The sequence below is a fragment of the Oncorhynchus kisutch genome, linkage group LG3 (assembly GCF_002021735.2).
Source record: "Oncorhynchus kisutch isolate 150728-3 linkage group LG3, Okis_V2, whole genome shotgun sequence".
Taxonomy (NCBI): domain Eukaryota; kingdom Metazoa; phylum Chordata; class Actinopteri; order Salmoniformes; family Salmonidae; genus Oncorhynchus; species Oncorhynchus kisutch.
Genome location: NC_034176.2, coordinates 69,461,036 through 69,481,196, shown reverse-complemented (window position 1 = coordinate 69,481,196; position 20,161 = coordinate 69,461,036). Strand labels below are relative to the sequence as shown.

Below are 20,161 nucleotides of genomic sequence, written 5' to 3'. Positions count from 1 at the left end.
AACAACATATTGCAGAACCATGTTGCTTTCCTAGACTATCAAATTGAAATGAAATCAAATGTTATTTGTCACAGGCCGAATACAACAGGTGTAGATCTTCCTGTGAAATTCTTACTTACTTAAATTAAGTAAGACAAAATTGCTTAATAAACTGAAGGTAAAATCGTAACACAAAAAAAATTAAAAAAATTGCCGGTACCTAGTCAATGTGCAAGGGTACGGGGTAGTCGAGGTACTTGAGATAATATGTACATGTAGGTGAAAAATGACTATGCAGAGATAATAAACAGAGTAGCAGCAGTGTGTGTGAAGAGTGTGAAGGAATGTGAATGGTTGTGTGAGTGTGTGTGCATCAAATGGGGTGGTGCTATGCAACGCATTGGAGGGCCAATAAAAAACCCTGGTATCGGCTGCAACCCATATATAGACATAAACACATTTGACAAAATTGGAAGGAGTCTCTCACTCTTTCTCAACCCCCCCCCCCCCCTCTCTCTCTCACCCAACCAGCATAGCTGGTTTCCTGTTTGCTCAAATGGGTTTCCCACACACTCCCCGCTCTTAGTGACAGTAAGGTAGAGAGTCAAAGTTGAGCGCCACAACACCACACTGTGAAAAGTGCATTCATGTTACAAGAAATGTTTTGTATTGAGACTGGGGATACAGAGATTTGGAGGGCACAACCTTAAAAATTAAGGAGTGGAATGAGAAAGAAGAGAAAAGAGGAGTCCGAAAAGGAGAGAGAAGAGAGGAACCCTGGCTGTCCCAATAATGGAGCAACAATTCTCTAGAGAGGCTAAATGTAAGGCAGAGAGTCAAAGTTGAGCACCACAACACCACACTGTGAAAAGTGTTACATTACTGTGACAAGAAAGGTTTCGTATTGATATTGGGTATACAGAGATATGGAGGCTATTACTTAAGAACAGAGGAGAATGAGAAAGAAGAAGAGTCAGAAAAGGAGAGAGAAGATGGGGAGACAGAAGAGAGAAGAGACGAACGCTGGCTATCTCAACAATGGAGCAACACTCTCTAGAGAGACTGAATGAAAAGGAAAATGAAGATTCTCAGTTTGTGGACAGGCACAGATCTCATTCAGAGGGTTTCCACGGTGATGCCCATAGTAGATCACCTGCTCCAGAAGTGTATGATCCATGAAGAGGTGTATTCAAACTTTCACACTGCCCGGACCAGAGAGGAACGAGTGAGGGAGCTGTTCAAGGCCTTAAATTCAGGGGGGAAAAAAGTCAAATCAGCCTTCCACAGGATCCTACTGAAGACAGAACCTGTCTTGGTCCAGGGGCTGGGTGGAGCTACGTCGCCAGCCATGGACCATGATCAACAGACTAGGAGCACTGCAGAAAGTGGGTGACATTATACAGCGAGTTAAAGAGAAAGGATGTTGATCTTTGTGCTCCCATTATGAGAGATTAATTTGATTTAAAAAAATGACCAGTACAGTCTTCAAGAACTTATACATTACTGCCATCCTGAACTTAACCAACACAAATACATATCTTGGCCGTAAAGTAATGTTCATCTTTGATGGTCTGGATGAAAGCAAACTTCCATTAGATTTTTGGCAGAACAAGAAGTTGAGTGATCTAACAGAGATGTCATCAGTGGATGTGTTGCTGACAAACCTTATCAAAGGAAATCTGCTTCCCAAACCTCTCCTCTGGATAACATCCAGACCAGCAGAGGCCAATCTCATACCCTGTGAGATCACAACTCTGACTGAGATGTACACTCACCTTGTGTTTATTCAGACAGACCTAAAGAATAAGAAGTATGATGGGCAAAATGAGCATGATCCTCAAAGAATCATGGAAACAAACAAAGGAATCATTCTCAAACTGGAGCAGCTGGCATTTGATGAGCTGGTAAAAGGAATATCATATTATGTGAGGATGACCTGAGACAGTGTGGAATTGATGCCAGTGAAGCATCTGTGTACTCTGGGTTTTGCATATAAATTATTAAAAGGGTGTCTTTGTGTTATCAGATGAAGGTGTACTGCTTTGTTCACCTGAGCTTTCAGGGGGTTCTTGTTGCTCTTTATGTGTTATACTGCTGTGTGACCAATGTCATGACGTTGGATTGATTAATGTGACGACAGCTGTTCATCAAATGATTAACTGTTTAAATAAATGTGATTAAATTAATCAGGTCATTATTAAGTCAGTAACCTGGGGCACCATGGGAGAGTTTCTATTTCCCAAATGTATTTCCTCTACAGTCTCATTCTGAACGTCGCATAATCCGGGAATCTGCACAAACCCGAGTCTCACTAAATAAGTCCACACCAATTGAGTTGATTATTTATTTACTAACAAGCTAAAATGATAATATAAGATACACATACACACAGTCTGAGCTATTGATTAGAACTTAGTACACTGAAACACATCCCTAGCGGGCCAACACAATATGATGCGTGTTACACAAAATGGGGATTTCAAAAGAGAGAGAAAGAGATATAGTGCATGAGAGAAAAGCACACTTGGGTACATTTGTAAACTACGCTTAGTTTAACCCTAACCTTGCCCAGAACTGCTTATAGGTTAGACTATAACAATGTAATTACGTGTCAAAGGTCGCCCTCTGATGGGGTATCACCTCATGGACTTGTTTCGCCTTCTTCTCTGATGACGGCACTTCTTCGGTTACGGAGGTGTAACTGTCTGATTGTCCCCACAATGCCAGTGTCCTTTCTCTTAGTGGTCTGTTTCCTCGCCCTGTTCTGAAAGAGGGGTCTTCTGAGGACGTCTAATCTGCCATATAGGTGGTTCCAGTGTGGGAATGAAAGCAGTGTCCTGCTTGAATTCACCCTCTTAGACACAAAAAGGTTCCTTTGTCTTCGTTAGCCCTGTGTTGCGTTTTGGGGTTACAAGGTCCAACTAATTGGACCTTGGCTGCAGCTCGTGGTCCCTAGTCATAATGTTAATTCTTAACTCACATGTTTTATACCCTCGGGTCAGAAATGGGCGTTTCTGTCTTTAGGGCAAGTTCTCTGGGCTTAACTAGTTACGAGGCAAGGTCTGGATTTTACTCAAATCCAATTTAGACCAGTAACTTCACATTTCATCTTTACAAAAACATTCTCTTTGATCTGGACATTTTCCACACAACGTACATTATGCAAACGTCAGGTACACATGGTAAAAAATCTTCAAGCTAGAATGTTGTTTTTGTAAAATAGCATCGTCATTTAACTTTTAATAACATAACAAAAACGACATTCATTTTCATATTCCATCTATCATCATTGCTACCATATTGGCTGACAAAACATATTGTCACAAAGTCCATTTATTGCATGTTACTGTTCTGGAGTAGGTTCTCCATAGGCCCATCATACATTCCATTCCTCCATACTGAGAAGAAAGGGGGATTTTGTCTGCTGCCTTATGATTTATAATGGCCGTGAGGTGTCATAAAAAAAAACATCTCCATACCTCTCGATCTCTTCCCCACTGATGGGTGTGAAAGATAACCTGACCCAAACAGGCCAGTCATGACACCAAGAACATCAAGAGCCTGGAGTCTTTTATGAAGAATGTGTCTACAGAACTTCCCTTGAATGAGTTGCTAAAGATGATTGTGGATAAAGCCTTGAGATTGATAATGGACACCTGGACCTGTTCATCCGCTTCATTCTTGGCATCTCACTGGGATCCAATCAGAGTCTTCTTAAAGGTCTACTTCCACAGACACTGAACTGCTCAGATCCTTTTGAGGAAACTAAGGAATACCTCAGGGAGCCTTCCATAAGGAATGTCTCACCTGATAGGTACATCCATCTCCTCCTCTGCTTGACTGAGATGAAAGACAACTCTGCACATGAGGACATACAGAAGTTCCTGGAGTCAGGATATAAAACAGACACAACATTTTCAGAAACAAACTGCTCAGCACTGGCCAATGCACTGCTGATGCCAATGTGTGTTCTGGGTGAGATTGATTTGAGGAAATACAACATATCAGAGGAGGGGGCGTGAGAGACTGAGCCCAGCTGTGAGGAAATGTAGGAAGGCAAAACTGCCTGACTTTACACCTTCTGAGGAGTACTGTAAAACACTGGCCTCCATTCTACAATCAGCAGACTCACCTCTGAGAGAGCTTGACCTGAGTGTCAGAGTGACACTGCATAATTAAGATTTTTATTATGACAGGGGGGTTAGGGATGTTGAGGAGCACAGATGGAATGTTCTCTTTGATTCACTGAAAGAGCCACACCTTTAACTGGAGACACTGAGGCTGTCTGGCTTCACTCTCACACTCACATGCAAGCTATGTGAATCACTGGCTTCCATTCTCCAATCTGCAGACTCACCACTGAGAGAGCTTGACCTGAGGAACTTTCAACTGTTTTATGATGATGATCATGATGATTATGATTATTAATATGATCATTATGATGATGGCAGAATGACAATCCTCCTTACTTCATTGAAAGGTCCACACTCTAAATTGGAGACACTACGGCTAAACAGATGTTCCCTGACCAAGAAATGTTGTGAAGTTTTGGCATCAGCTCTCAAGGCAAGCCTCTCTTCCCTGACAAAACTGGACCTGAGTCACGATGACCTGCACGATACAGGAGTGAAATGGTTCTCCGCTGGTCTGCAGAATCCAAACTGTAAACTAGAGATACTAAGGCTATCATTCTGTGATGTGACAGAGGAGGACTGTAATTATCTGGCATCAGCTCTGAGGTCCAACCCCTCCCATCTAAGAGAGCTAGACCTGAGCTTCAATCACCCAGGAGAATCAGGCTTGAAGGTTCTTTCACCTAGACTGGAGGATCCACCCTGTAGACTGGAGAAACTCGACGTGGACCATGATGAAGAGTTCTGGGTGAAACCATGGCTATTTAGGAAGTATTCTTGCAAGCTCACACTGGACCCAGACACAGCACACAGACGCCTCTCTCCCTCTGAGAGGACCGAACAGGTGAGGGTGATGGAAAATAATCAACAATATCCTGATCATCCAGAGAGGTTTGAACACTGGCCACAGGTGCTGTGTAAAGACGGTCTGACTGGGCGATGTTACTGGGAGGTACAGTGGAACAGGATTGAGACTAAGATCGGGGTGCACAATGGAACAGGATTGAGACTAAGATCGGGGTGTACAGTGGAACAGGATTGAGACTAAGATCGGGGTGCACAGTGGAACAGGATTGAGACTAAGATCGGGGTGTACAGTGGAACATGATTGAGACTAAGATTGGGGTGTACAGTGGAACAGGATTGAGACTAAGATCGGGGTGCACAGTGGAACAGGATTGAGACTAAGATCGGGGTGTACAGTGGAACAGGATTGAGACTAAGATCGGGGTGCACAGTGGAACAGGATTGAGACTAAGATCGGGGTGTACAGTGGAACAGGATTGAGACTAAGATCGGGGTGTACAGTGGAACAGGATTGAGACTAAGATCGGGGTGCACAGTGGAACAAGATTGAGACTAAAATCGGGGTGACATATAAAGATATCAGCAGAAAAAGACATAGCCATCTCTGTAAACGTGGATCCAATGACAAATCCAGGTGTCTTAACTGCTCTGGAGAATATATCACTTGGCAAGGTTACTCTGTCTGGTCTGCCACAACAATGAAGAGGAAGATATACCTCTCCCACCCCCCACAAACTCCCTTAAACCCCAGGGAGACTCCCAACCCGCCAAAAGAGTAGGTAGGACTCTGTCCTTCTACAGAGTCTCTTCTGACACAGTGCCACACCTGTATACATTCCAGACCACATTCAATGAGCCCTTCTACCCAGGGTTTATGCTTGAACTGGGCATCGTCAGGATTTGACACCTAGCACTGTCCTTCTCTGTTGTACAATTTATTCAAATGAGAAAGAATTAAGGGACTGTAATCATCCATTGGCTTTACTAATGTGTCTGAGATATCTGTTATACATACCACTGTTTTATTGTGGGACTTTTTTTATGTTGTACTTTGTTTATATTCTTATTCGTTATGTTGCTTGATGTGTGAACTGTCTTAAAAGCAATTAAATACATTACAATTTAAAACAATGCTATTTCTCATCCCTTCAAAATGGTCAGGTTAAAACCTTTTGTTTTAAAAAAAACTATTTGGATCACATTCTATTTGGTTCACAGGTATACAAGGCATCACATTTGAGTCTAGATTTTGGACATTGTACCAGGGCAAGATGAAGTAATATGTCAGTTCAAGAGTATCCATGATGCTTCATCAAAAGACTGGAAGCTTTGCTTATTATAAATCACCTTGGAAACACACATTGATACATAATCCATAACGGGCACATCATGTTCAGAATGATATTCAAGCATTCAGGAGCACCACTACAGTCGCCTGTTAGCATGCATTTTGCATTTATTTACCAATTAAAAATGCATTCGGTATGGATTTGGAGGTGCTATGTAAAGCTACAGTGCTCCTGTCAACAGATTATAGTCCTGGGGGACAGCATGATATTGAATGACTAAATACTATGATTTATGATAATGATAAGAGATGCAGTGTTCCTACCCTCAGACCCTTAACCCTACCTGCAGATTAGAAGAGCAACACTTTGTCAGTACTTTTATATCCCATGGAAATCATGGCCTGTGCTTTCAAAACCCTTCCCAGTTATGGGTATGTCTACTGTACGTGTTATCTCAACTCTGTGTAGTTTCCTCAACATTTACAGGGATATTCCGTTGAAACTGATAATGAGATGCATCTTTGAGTCATAAGGAAGAATGCAGTTGCTATGTTGTAATGTCTGTAAATATGTTTGTGGTTTGATGGTTGTCAGTCTCATCAAGCCCTTTTGGTAGTTGAAGTTCATAAAGTTGAACTTACAGTACACATGGGACAAAAACATGCAAACACACACACACACACACACACACACACACTGTACATGCACACACACACACATGTTCACAGGCTGACACACAAATTCTATTTTAAAGGGAACATCAAGCCTAAACCCGAATACCCTGCCGCTCAATGGAGTGAGTCTCTGATCTCCTGGCTTTAGCATGCATCCCGCTAGCAGACATTACATGGCCTATGTTAAACAAGTCTCAGTGCATGTGAGCGCTCTGCGAGTGGGAGAGAGGTGTTGGTTAAGACCCCGCTCATTTGAATTGACAGGTTGAAAGTCCCTCAGAGCGAGGGGAGATTTGGGCCATCACTGGATGTGACAGAAGAGATTAGGGGAGTAATCCCACCTGGGCACTGGGGAATCATCTAGTGTTCAACCTGCTCTTATCAACTGATACTACCTAGCTTCACAGTCGGCGTAATGAATGAATCTCTTAATTTTACAACCCGTTCGATTTGAGTTTCTGTGTTCAGCACTCAGAAGGAGACTAAATGTATTTCTGTTTCATTCTAAGGCCCTGCTTTTATCCATTTAGCTGTGGGGTTGTGAGCCTTTAGAATGAGTGGTAAATGTAATGTAGTTTAGTTTTACCATCAGCCTTACATCAGCTCAGCTAATTATTGGGTTTTTTCTGTGAATCCTGTTCTTCCTCTCACGGAGGCCAGAGAATAACTCTAGCTCTCTGATTTAATTCATGTTGGTGAAATCATATACAGACCTACCGTTTCCCATTGGAGCCTCTACTGTAGCTTGGCCATGAAAGCTACTCATAACACTATTGAATATCGATGTTAACCTAGCACATGACAAACACAATATAACATCCTTTGTATAACAGCAGAAACCTCCTGGTGTAGTAATGTAGGTGCTGAACTGCTAGACATAAGATCTCAGATTAAAGTCCCACTCAGACTCAGATTAGCTGTGATACTGTACCTGCAGCTCATAGTGAAACTGAAGGTTTACTGCCATAACTCTTATGTGTTCTTTATCCCACTGAAATACAACCAAGCCACTTTATTCCAGATCCCTGCCTCTTCTCCGACCAGAGATGCCTCTCTCTTATTGCCCCTTCAGAATACCATGCTGTAATCACATGATGCGCACGGCTGGCCCTAACAGCATTCTTTTACAGGGCGATAAAATCGAATGACATCTCAAAGGTTCCCAATGCAGAGCAAAGCACAACTCCAGGGAACACCCGGGGCTCACAGTTATCCTCTGACATATAACTGGGAGAGTGTGCTCCCTGTCACGCCTAATGTAACTGTGTCTGTACCTGTACATATGGCCATAGATAGGGGATAGATACATCTGATCTGATGAGGGTAGTTAGGGAAATGAACCTTTCATTTCAGCAATCTGCAATTACAGTGAGGTTTATGTCAGGTTTATGATAACATACAGGCGCTATGACATAGGTTCTCCCCTTTGATAACCTGACTGATATGAGAGGTGGTCTGACTGATAGAAGTGTAGTCTGATTATCTACAGCATATGTTTTACCTATATACAGTATGTTGCTATGTACAAATGACTTTAGCATTGGACTTTTCCTGTGTGATAACCTGTTTTTGTCAGTATGAACTGTATCACAATGATTTGATGGATCCAGTCCATGGAGAGTTAATGTGTTACCTGTTTAGTGTCATGTCATGTGGTCGGTGGTGACATTGCCCTAGTACTCTTACAGAAGTCAACAGCTGTATAAAGGAGCTAATAAATTATACAAGTCAAGATCACCATACTCAAAGGGGTCAAGATCAAGGGTCAAGATCATACTCAAAAGGGTACACCAGGAGTGGTGGAAACCTCTGAGGAAGTGCCCGAAGTGAAGCCCCTGCTCGATGAATCTGTGTGTAGGGCAAAACAGACAGCATCCCCTCCTGTCTGTCTGTCATCAGGGGAATGTGGACAATGCCACACAAAGCCAACATTTTGAAACTGAAGTAAGTCATGAGAGGGGCCACACTCAGATCTATTCCCTCCACACATATACTAGACACAAAGACACATGTACACACATACATACACGCACGCACACACATCACACACACGTACACACAAACGCACACAGTGGGCAAGGTCATGCTCCTGATAGGAGAGCCTGGGATCTGTGGCACGGTGTTGACAAGAGCAATATCCATCAGGCAGAGCTGAGGCCGCCCTGCTGTCAGTGTGTGATTGTATTAAAGCAGGCCGGGCGTATCTGCCGGCTCCAGGAGGACCCCAAGAAGACCCCAGGTGCTTCCTGCTTCCTGGCCCTGGAGGCCCCTCAGTACCCCGACCTACCTACGCCCTGCCCTGACAAACTCTCAGCTGGGCATGGGGTGGAAGGGGATGGAAGGGAGCTGGAGTAACCTGAAGGACAAATAATTGGACTCTCATTGGGTCCATAACTATCGCTGCATTACAGAAGATATATAATATATAAGTGCAAATCCTATTTACACACATCGGTTAAAATATAAACGCAGAATGTGCACGCACGCACACACACACACACACACACACTGCTGAAAGCCCAATATTCAAACAATTGTTTAGCTATTTCCCCTACTTTCCTAAGAGTAGAACATCCATATTACACAAAATGTTACAATCATATTAGATTAATAATATTCCAATTAGTCTGTAAGCAATATTGATCGTCTAAACAGAAATGAATGTTTTCCAGCTAAACTTAATGCAGATCTGAGAGGTATTGGTTGCTGTGATATGCTGTAGAATGAATGGTTGGAGAGTTAGCAGGCTTTTGCATTGTAATAACCATATTCAGTAAAATCAATAGCCCCGGAGAGGAGGCAATAATGCAGGCTAACTGCAGGAAATGAAATCCCACTGAGGGAGGGGGGCCAGGTGGGGGAAGTAAAGGGATTTGTACTGAAGTGATGTCATTTCATTACGGAGAGACCGAGTGAGAGTTGGCCCTGTAACATTACATTTTAGACCAGGTTCTACAGCACAGCATTAGTATTATGCTTTTTACTACCATTGCACATTAGGACACTTCAAATAGAATGATCCATTTATATATAATTACCATATTTATTCTGCCCCTCGCAAAAGAGTCCCCTTCTTAAGCTTAGCAGATAGATAAACCCGGTACAGCTACTGTAGTGTTGAAGGATCATTCATTGCCGCTGCTTCGTAGATACAGTAATAGTGACTGAAATTGTCACGGGATTCTTCTGTTGAAGGAGAGGCGGACCAAAACGCAGCGTGGTTATTGTGATACATCTTTAATAAAGATGAAAATGGAACAATATACAAAAAAACAAGAAAACGTGAAAAAAAACGAAAACAGCCCTATCTGGTGTAACAAACACAAAGACAGGAACAATCACCCACCAACCCCAACAGCCCTATCTGGTGTAACAAACACAAAGACAGGAACAATCACCCACAAACCCCAACAGCCCTATCTGGTGTAACAAACACAAAGACAGGAACAATCACCCACAAACCCCAACAGCCCTATCTGGTGTAACAAACACAAAGACAGGAACAATCACCCACAAACCCCAACACCAAACAGCCCTATCTGGTGTAACAAACACAAAGACAGGAACAATCACCCACAAACCCCAACACCAAACAGCCCTATCTGGTGTAACAAACACAAAGACAGGAACAATCACCCACAAACCCCAACACCAAACAGCCCTATCTGGTGTAACAAACACAAAGACAGGAACAATCACCCACAAACCCCAACACCAAACAGCCCTATCTGGTGTAACAAACACAAAGACAGGAACAATCACCCACAAACCCCAACACCAAACAGCCCTATCTGGTGTAACAAACACAAAGACAGGAACAATCACCCACAAACCCCAACAGCCCTATCTGGTGTAACAAACACAAAGACAGGAACAATCACCCACAAACCCCAACACCAAACAGCCCTATCTGGTGTAACAAACACAAAGACAGGAACAATCACCCACAAACCCCAACACCAAACAGCCCTATCTGGTGTAACAAACACAAAGACAGGAACAATCACCCACAAACCCCAACACCAAACAGCCCTATCTGGTGTAACAAACACAAAGACAGGAACAATCACCCACAAACCCCAACACCAAACAGCCCTATCTGGTGTAACAAACACAAAGACAGGAACAATCACCCACAAACCCCAACACCAAACAGCCCTATCTGGTGTAACAAACACAAAGACAGGAACAATCACCCACAAACCCCAACACCAAACAGCCCTATCTGGTGTAACAAACACAAAGACAGGAACAATCACCCACAAACCCCAACACCAAACAGCCCTATCTGGTGTAACAAACACAAAGACAGGAACAATCACCCACAAACCCCAACACCAAACAGCCCTATCTGGTGTAACAAACACAAAGACAGGAACAATCACCCACAAACCCCAACACCAAACAGCCCTATCTGGTGTAACAAACACAAAGACAGGAACAATCACCCACAAACCCCAACAGCCCTATCTGGTGTAACAAACACAAAGACAGGAACAATCACCCACAAACCCCAACACCAAACAGCCCTATCTGGTGTAACAAACACAAAGACAGGAACAATCACCCACAAACCCCAACACCAAACAGCCCTATCTGGTGTAACAAACACAAAGACAGGAACAATCACCCACACACCCCAACACCAAACAGGCCTATCTGGTGTAACAAACACAAAGACAGGAACAATCACCCACAAACCCCAACACCAAACAGGCTACCTAAATATGGTTCCCAATCAGAGACAATGACTAACACCTGCCTCTGATTGAGAACCATATCAGGCCAAACACAGAAACAGACAAACTGGACACACAACATAGAATGCCCACTCAAATCACACCCTGAAACATACCAACTAAACTATGGTCAGGGTGTGACAGTACCTCCACCCCCCCCCCCAAGGTGCGGACTCCGGCCGCAAAACCTGAACCTATTGGGGAGGGTCTGGGTGGGCATCTGTCCGCAGTTGCGGCTCTGGTGCTGGACATGGCCCCCACTTCACCATAGTCTTAGCCCGCCACATTGTCCGCTTCCGTGGCCTCCTAACCACGGCGACCCTTCTAAATGACCCCACTGGACTGAGGGGCAGCTCGGGACAGAGGGGCAGCTCGGGACAGAGGGGCAGCTCGGGACAGAGGGGCAGCTCGGGACAGAGGGGTAGCTCCGTACTGGCTGACGACTCTGGCATATCCTGGCTGACTGGCGGCACTGGCGGATCATGGCTGACTGGCGGCACTGGCGGATCCTGGCAGACTGGCGGCACTGGCGGATCCTGGCTGACTGGCGGCTCTGGCAGATCCTGGTTGACTGGCGGCTCTGGCAGATCCTGGCTGACTGGCGGCACTGGCTGCTCCATGCCGACTGGCGGCTCTGGTTGCTCCATGCTGACTGGCAGCTCTGGCTGCTCCATGCAGACTGGCAGCTCTGGCTGCTCCATGCAGACTGGCAGCTCTGGCTGCTCCATGCAGACTGGCAGCTCCTTGCAGACTGGCAGCTCTGGCTGCTCCATGCAGACTGTCAGCTCTGGCTGCTCCATGCAGACTGGCAGCTCTGGCTGCTCCATGCAGACTGGCAGCTCTGGCAGCTCCTTGCAGACTGGCAGCGCTGGACAGGTGGGAGACTCCGGCAGCGCTGAACAGGCGGGAGGCTCCGGCAGCGCTATAGAGGAGGAAGGCTCCGGCAGCGCTGAACAAGCGGGAGACTCCGGCAGCGCTGGAGAGGCTCCGGCAGCACTGGACAGGCGGGAGCACCTGTAGGGATGAGACGGAGAGACAGCCTGATGCGGGGGGCTGCCACCGGAGGACTGGTGCGTGGAGGTGGTACCGGATAGACCGGACCGTGCAGGCGCACTGGAGCTCTTGAGCACCGAGCCTGCCCAACCTTACCTGGTTGAATGCTCCCGGTCGCCCTGCCAGTGCGGCGAGGTGGAATAGCCCGCACTGGGCTATGCAGGCGAACCGGGGACACCATGCGCAAGGCTGGTGCCATGTAAGCCGGGCCAAGGAGACGCACTGGAGACCAGATGAGTAGAGCCGGCTTCATGGCACTTAGCTCGATGCCCACTCTAGCCCGGCCGATACGCGGAGCTGGTATGTACCGCACCGGGCTATGCACCAAAACATTTTTGGGGCTGACTCTCGGGCTTCCATCCACGCCGCCGTGCTGCCACCTCATAGCAGCGCCTCTCCGCCTTCACCGCCTCCAGCTCTTCTTTGGGGTGGCGATATTCTCCAGGCTGTGCCCAGGGTCCTTTTCCATCCAACTCATCCTCCCATGTCCAGTACTCCTCGCGCTGCTCCTGCTGCCGCTGCCTGTCACCACGCCGCTTGGTCCTGTTGTGGTGGGTGGTCGAACACAGCTCGAAAATGGCGGGTGAACTCTGGGTAGTGGTCCCGAGCCGAGGCTGGGCTGTTCCAGACAGCGTTGGCCCAGTCCAGGGCCCTACCCGTCAAACAGGAGACCTAAATATGGTTCCCAATCAGAGACAATGACTAACACCTGCCTCTGATTGAGAACCATATCAGGCCAAACACAGAAACAGACAAACTAGACACACAACATAGAATGCCCACTCAGATCACACCCTGACCAAACAAAACATAGAAACATACAAAGCAAACTATGGTCAGGGTGTGACAGAAATGAATAAAACTAAAATATAGAAGGAAAAGAACAACAAGTAGTATGTTGTAGGACTTATTGTATGCTAGCTGAATACTAGGCTTAATTCCCACTTGTTCATAAACACAGAAATAAGCGATATTATGCATTAAATCGGATGCAAATAATTCCCCAAAACATCACAAGAACAAATGCACTGAACAGATATCCATGTGGCTATCAAGAAGATTCATAAATCTCATTAAAACGATAATCCTTACCAAAAGTAATTTGAGAACAAATTCTGTGTTATGTTATGATTCATTTTACTTACAGACAATGCTTCTACAAAATGATAGCAAGAACAATGGAGTTTGACAACATCTGAAGCCATTTTGGAACGTAAACCATTCCTCTTCTACAGGGTTTAGCATATTAAACAAACAACACACATCGACGCAGGACAGAGGCCTCATGTGGTCAACAATGGAATTACATGATCGCCTACAGGAACTCAAACCCAACTACAGGGGCTAGAACAATATTGTTTATTTTACTCACAGCATTGAGGGAAGCATATTAACTTTTATTAAAATGTAAGTACTTTAAATTGAATCCACTCTAGACAAATGTACATGTTGAACATGTTTGTAAAATACATACGCTTGAGACCTATTTTGTGATACAGCTGGTTTGGGGAGAACATTGAGACACACACTGTTTCTGACCACAGACCACATAGAGGCTTGAATGTAAGAGGCTCTCTGAAAATAAAGGAACAATGAGGGACCAGGAGTAATGTGGGGCTGCCCCTGACCTGAACATGTAGCCCTCTCACTCCACATCGCAAAGTCAACCTGACATGGTTCCCCCTTCTCACCCCCACACTTCCCCTTTCTCCCCCTCACCTCCACCACTCCAGATCTTAATTAAAGCTCTCTCCCCGCACTCCCCCTCCCCCTCTCCCCGACGCCCGTGCAGCAGGATTATGGGATTACAGCAGCGAGGTCCGCTCCTGTGAAAGCCCACCGCGGTGACCAGCGTGGGCCGGCAGCCCCGTGGCAGCAGGACTAAGGGAGCCCCGGCCTTTGTGAGCCGAACAGCGGGATGCTCTCGGCAGTCACCCATGTTTCCATCCTTTGGAGAGAGAGTGCTTGCATAAAATGAGTAGCCACGTATTCATTGGATCGGAATTCCATTAAGTCGGAATGCCCAAATTACCCCGAAGAGGTGCGAGGGGTATGGAGTTGTTGTTCACCCCCTTTAGTGTGGCAGAATTAATAAGACTATTATCCAACAATTACCGCTATGTGCAGAACCCAGGATTCATTTCAGTGGAAATCCGATGCCACTAATTAAAACTGTTGCCATCGCTCCGGCCAGAGAGTGATTGTCTCAGAAGATACATTCCTCACCAAATTACAAAGGCAATTTTATTGGTTGGAAAACTGAGAGCAATTATTTTAACGAGCATAAAGCATTTTCTATCGAGCAATAGTCTCGGCTGATCTAATATTAGCGTCCGTAGCATAAGCAGCAAAATAAAGAGTGCAGCCAGCAGCAGCAGGAGCAGACAGTCAGGGGAGAGAATGAGCCTCCTTCCACAGAGGGCTGTAAACTAGGGGAAGAGACGGCCCCTTGCTGCTTCTCTCTGTGTGGCCACAGACGTCTGGCAATGACCCATACAGCAGCCATTTTTACAGGGCACAGATTCATGCACACACAAACACATGTGTACGCACCCCCACACATATACAAATAGAGGTAGGCACACCCACAGATATACACTAAGAGGTATGCACACCCACACACATACACTATGAGGTATGCACACCCACACATATACACTAAGAGGTATGCACACCCGCACACACACAGACATACAGCCTTAGATTTGGCTGGGTATTGATAGGCCTATGGTTGACTGTCTCTGAACAACTGTATGTTTCCATGTTTTGTGGTTAACCATATCTTATTCTTCAATGCTTCAGTAATGGTAGCTAGGAATTACACATACTGGGTAACTGGTTTCTACTGACAAGAACAAAATCACTAATAACTGTCATTTAATGACTGTTGTTTTTTTTGTTTTTTTACTTGTTTGGCCCTGCACTGGTTAATGACCATTTGGTTGGTTTATTAATATTAGGTTGGGAAGAGAAGGACAAAATCAGGTGTGTGGTAAAGCACTGCTGTTAATTGCAGTTTAGCCTGTGGAATGTTTAGGCAAGCACAGAACTTTACTGATATGTTTAACTTAGAGATGATATGTTAAACACAGGTAAAGCAACCTTTTCAGTGTGTGTATGTGCGTGTGTATGCGTGTGTATGTGTGTGTGTGCATGTGTGTGCATGTGTGTATGTTTGTATACGCACATTTGTGTGTGTGTGTGTGTGTGCCCCCTCTGTATAATTACCGTAGCATTAACAACCAGTATCTATAATTCCCTGTTGCAATTAGATGTGTTCTTGACACTGGGGATCTCTCCAAACTTATCATTACTGATGTGCAAATTGTACACATACCTCTGACATGCTCCCCATTTAGTCACTTTGTACTGTTAATTAAGGGGCATTAATCTGGTGTGTGTCTCCGGCAGCGCGGGCTGAGACTGGCAGCACCACAGGATCAAATGAAATGAGAGAGAGGCAGGGGGGCCAAATCATGGCACGCTGGTATGTGCTCATTTTGCCTGGGCCTGGCACGGGCCATGCCTCACTGCACACAGAGAAAAGAGCCTGGATGAACAGACACAGTAGACTGTTGTATTGTGAATGATGATAGGGGTAATGTGTTATGTTACCTGTTATGGGTTGTGTTGGCATATAGTATGCTGCTTCATAATGCAGACACTACGGTGATGGAATGAATCATTTGCATATAAATTAGCATGTATCCTCAACCAATTGACCGGGAAAATGGAATTTAGAAAAATTTGAATCCCTGCTACTGTATGTTGAAAAATAACATAGCATCTATATGTTCAGCTCACCATTCATGACCATAAACATATTCCACATTTCACTAACTCTGTCCTTGTATGACCTGTGGTCTCTGTCCACCACACAGATAAACTGTATCTTACCGCACAAAGCCCATACTGTACATCACACGGTATGCTATCCCTCCACAGAAAACTATTGAAGCAGATCTCCCATCCACACGTATTCATCAGCCCTCCCACCCCATCCAACAGTGTCCCTTCATCCCCCATTATATTTATAATTAATACAGACCCGCTCATCCAACAGGCACTGTGGTCGGAGCTACACTGCCAATTTTAGGACAGCCTCGGCCTCAAGCCTCACTGAGGATGCAGCATCACATGGCCTTACACAGCCCACTGTTTTTCTGTCACTGTTCTCTCTGGAAGGTGCTGTGGAAGGTCCTGTGGATGGTGCTGTGGAAGGTGCTGTGGATGGTGCTGTGGCTGGTGCTGTGGATGGTGCTGTGGATGAAGAGCGATCCAGGTAACCCTAGCTGATGCGACAGCATGTATTATCGATGAGTGACACTCTTCGTATTGGAGCTACTCGTTATGGCATAAGTGCTATAATGCATGATAGTTATACCTGTGGGATGGATTTTCGACACAGTAAGCAGAGTCTATTCATCTAATTCGACATTCAATGTTTCCTAATGCGCATAAATGTTACACTCACTGAATCTCAATACACAAAAGTTGCATATCCACTAAGCCTCAATGCATACACCGCTTTTTGATTCGTTGTGTAGCCCTGGGGTGGTGGAGAGAACGGAAATCCATGTATCGTAATATGTATGGAAAATAAATATGTAACGAGCTGTTTATCTGACTCTGTCCTCAGTCTCCTGCACATCTGGACCCTAAATTACAATGGCTGAAAACAAGGGGAAATTTACTGCCGTCCTGACAGGGTTTCAGACTGGGCACCGAGCCCAGTCCCCCAGTCCCGCACAGCCCTGGAGCCCTAACACATGGGGGCCATTATTTGTAAAGTAGCTGTGGTGGCACCAGGGAATGGTTTGAGAGGCGAACACGTGTACTGGAAAACATGCTGCCCAAGTGTGTTTACCCGTTCTTATCACATCCACCCATCTGCAATAAGTGGTGAGGAAAGAGCGTGTCATGTCGAGGTTGGAGATACAGAGAGATTACCGAGCCACTCAAACCCCAAACTCTCCGTCCTGCTCCCGCCGATGTCTCGCTCCTCAGAGATGGAGTTTCTTTGGAGTATCGTACGGTACTTGAATGAACAATTCACACACGTCTTTATCTTTCCTGACGTTAGCCGGCCAACCACAGATATACATAGTAACTACAGTGGTAGATAAAGTACACTCACACAAGTAACCGTGCCAGGCCAGAGAGGAGATTAGAGGAATGAGTAGTAGTGGTAGAGGCTTTAAGGGGGAGCGGGGGTAACTTTGAGGAATGTTGTGCTCATCATAAAGAGAGAATGGGTTGGTCCTTTGTAGCTCAGTTGGTAGAGCATGACACTTGTAACACCAGGGAAGTGGCTTCGATTGCCGGAACCACCCATACATAAAATGTATGCACGCATGATTGTAAGTCACTTTGGATAAAAGTGTCTGCTAAATGGCATATACAGTATTAGGAAGACATCAGGACAGAGAATATACAGACAAAGAGAAAGACAATTGTGGAAAAGACAGAGAAAATAAATGAGAGACAGTGAGAGGCAAAGAGAAGGGGAAGAACAGGAACAATTAGAGGTGTAGAGGCAAAGAGAAGGGGAAGAACAGGAACAATTAGAGGTGTAGAGGCAAAGAGAAGGGGAAGAACAGGAACAATTAGAGGTGTAGAGGCAAAGAGAAGGGGAAGAACAGGAACAATTAGAGGTGTAGAGGCAAAGAGAAGGGGAAGAACAGGAACAATTAGAGGTATAGAGGCAAAGAGATACAGACAGGCAGACAGACAACCAAGAGACAGATGGAGACAGAGAGAGAAGATGAGTGAGACGGGGTAATTTGCCTGGCCCATAGCCCCACAGTAAACCCGTTAGTTGGCCGTGGGTCAAGGCTGTAGACGGACCGTCTCCTTCAAGTGCTGGGTTAATTAAGCTGTGGTTCCTCTGGAGGGCCCCAACCAGCCCCAGCAACGTGCTAAACCCAGACCTTACTTATGGCTGCCCATGAGGGCTTAGGCCTAAAGACTTAGGAGTTATACCGTAGAGAGAGAGAGAGAGAGAGAGAGAGAGAGAGAGAGAGAGAGATTTAGAGGAATACTAAATTCCTTCATGAAAAAAGCCACAAAAGAAAACCAGGACATGACGAAACATGTGGCCAACACCACTCCCCTGTCCCCTCAACAGTCCCCTCAACTTTCCCTTTATTCGGCTTTCGCTTTGTCACGGCTCGACCAAGGTCACGGCTGTGGTCCGGTGGTGGTCAGGGAGGACCCACACGGGTACAGATGCTCTCAATCAGGTCCTCCAGACCATGGATGTAAGGGATAGTACCTCACAGAAGGGCGATGAGTAGCAGCGGTCAGGGAGAAGCTGCTTTCAGCATGATGATCATTCCATGACGGAATCTGCGCCATTTCCTACTTTTCCAAATAAAGGATTGAGTTTCGTCCCAGAGAGGGAAAGAATGAGCAGTCCTAGGAAGAGGGAAAGGATGAGCAGTCCTAGGAAGAGGGAAAGATGAATTACAATGGGGCCATCATATTAATACAACCACAATAAGATAATGTTATGGTATCACAAATAAGGGGAGCAAGTGAGTAAGATTATTCAAAAAGACAAAGAACATCTGTACTGCCTGTCCTTAAATGCTCTTGTGGTGTAGAAAATAAAACCACTCAAAGTCATTGCATAAAACGCTGAATATCTTGGCACTAATTACAAGGTTTTTCCTTACAGCCACAGCACTTCTAAATGACTTTGACAGTCACCTCTCCTTGTTAGAACAAGCTCTGATTATTTCATTGCACAATGCTTCAAACCACATCATACACATGCACTTAAAAGGCATTTGATACGGGCCTTCTAGGCGGTTTTGTTAGACTGTGCCACTCATATCAGAATGGGCAATGTGTGGTTAATAAGATACTGCCTGTGAGTCATGCTCTCTAGCCAGCCATACAATATGGTTTGAGCCGAGGCATGCAACGGCTTTATTGATAACAGGTCTTACAGGGTGCTACCGATGGCTCTATCGTAAACATAAACCATCTAGCTGCTTTTAATAAGACTGGGCATAAGAGAAATGTCAAAGATATGTTGAATGAGCTGTCAGGTTGAGAATGCATTTGCTTTGAGAGGACTCAACGTTTACACTACTGTAAACGTTGTAAAGATGTACTGTATGTTGGTAGGTTAGGCACATGGTACAAAGCTCTGGGTGCATTAATGTTGAGAAGATTTACATATTAATTCACCCCCGACCCCACTCTGCCATGCAAACTGAGCACATTCATTAACCCAGGTCCCTCATACTCTAAATATTTGCCGTCACTCACTCAATTTACGGTTTAATTTGCTGCATGGGGTCATTTATCGACCAGGAAAGCCTTATTAGTGATCGAGCTCACAGACCCCGGTCCATCCTACAACGTTTTAATTTATATTCTATGAGCAGCTGGGTCTGACGAGAGACTGATGGTCCCATCACCTGGGCTATGGGGGGCTAAATGACCCCCCTCCCACAAAAACATATCCCAACACTCAC

At 45.3% G+C, this 20,161-nt stretch overlaps 1 long non-coding RNA gene across 1 annotated transcript; it reads right to left on the bottom strand.

Annotated features, from left to right (window-relative positions):
* Window positions 1-258: 258 nt before the first annotated feature.
* LOC116359621 (uncharacterized) lies at window positions 259-2,922 on the bottom strand. The gene is made up of 3 exons (XR_004206722.1): window positions 2,620-2,922; window positions 1,755-1,775; window positions 259-1,355 (listed from the first exon to the last, which is right to left on the bottom strand). It is a non-coding gene; the product is annotated as an uncharacterized LOC116359621 (long non-coding RNA).
* Window positions 2,923-20,161: the final 17,239 nt, after the last annotated feature.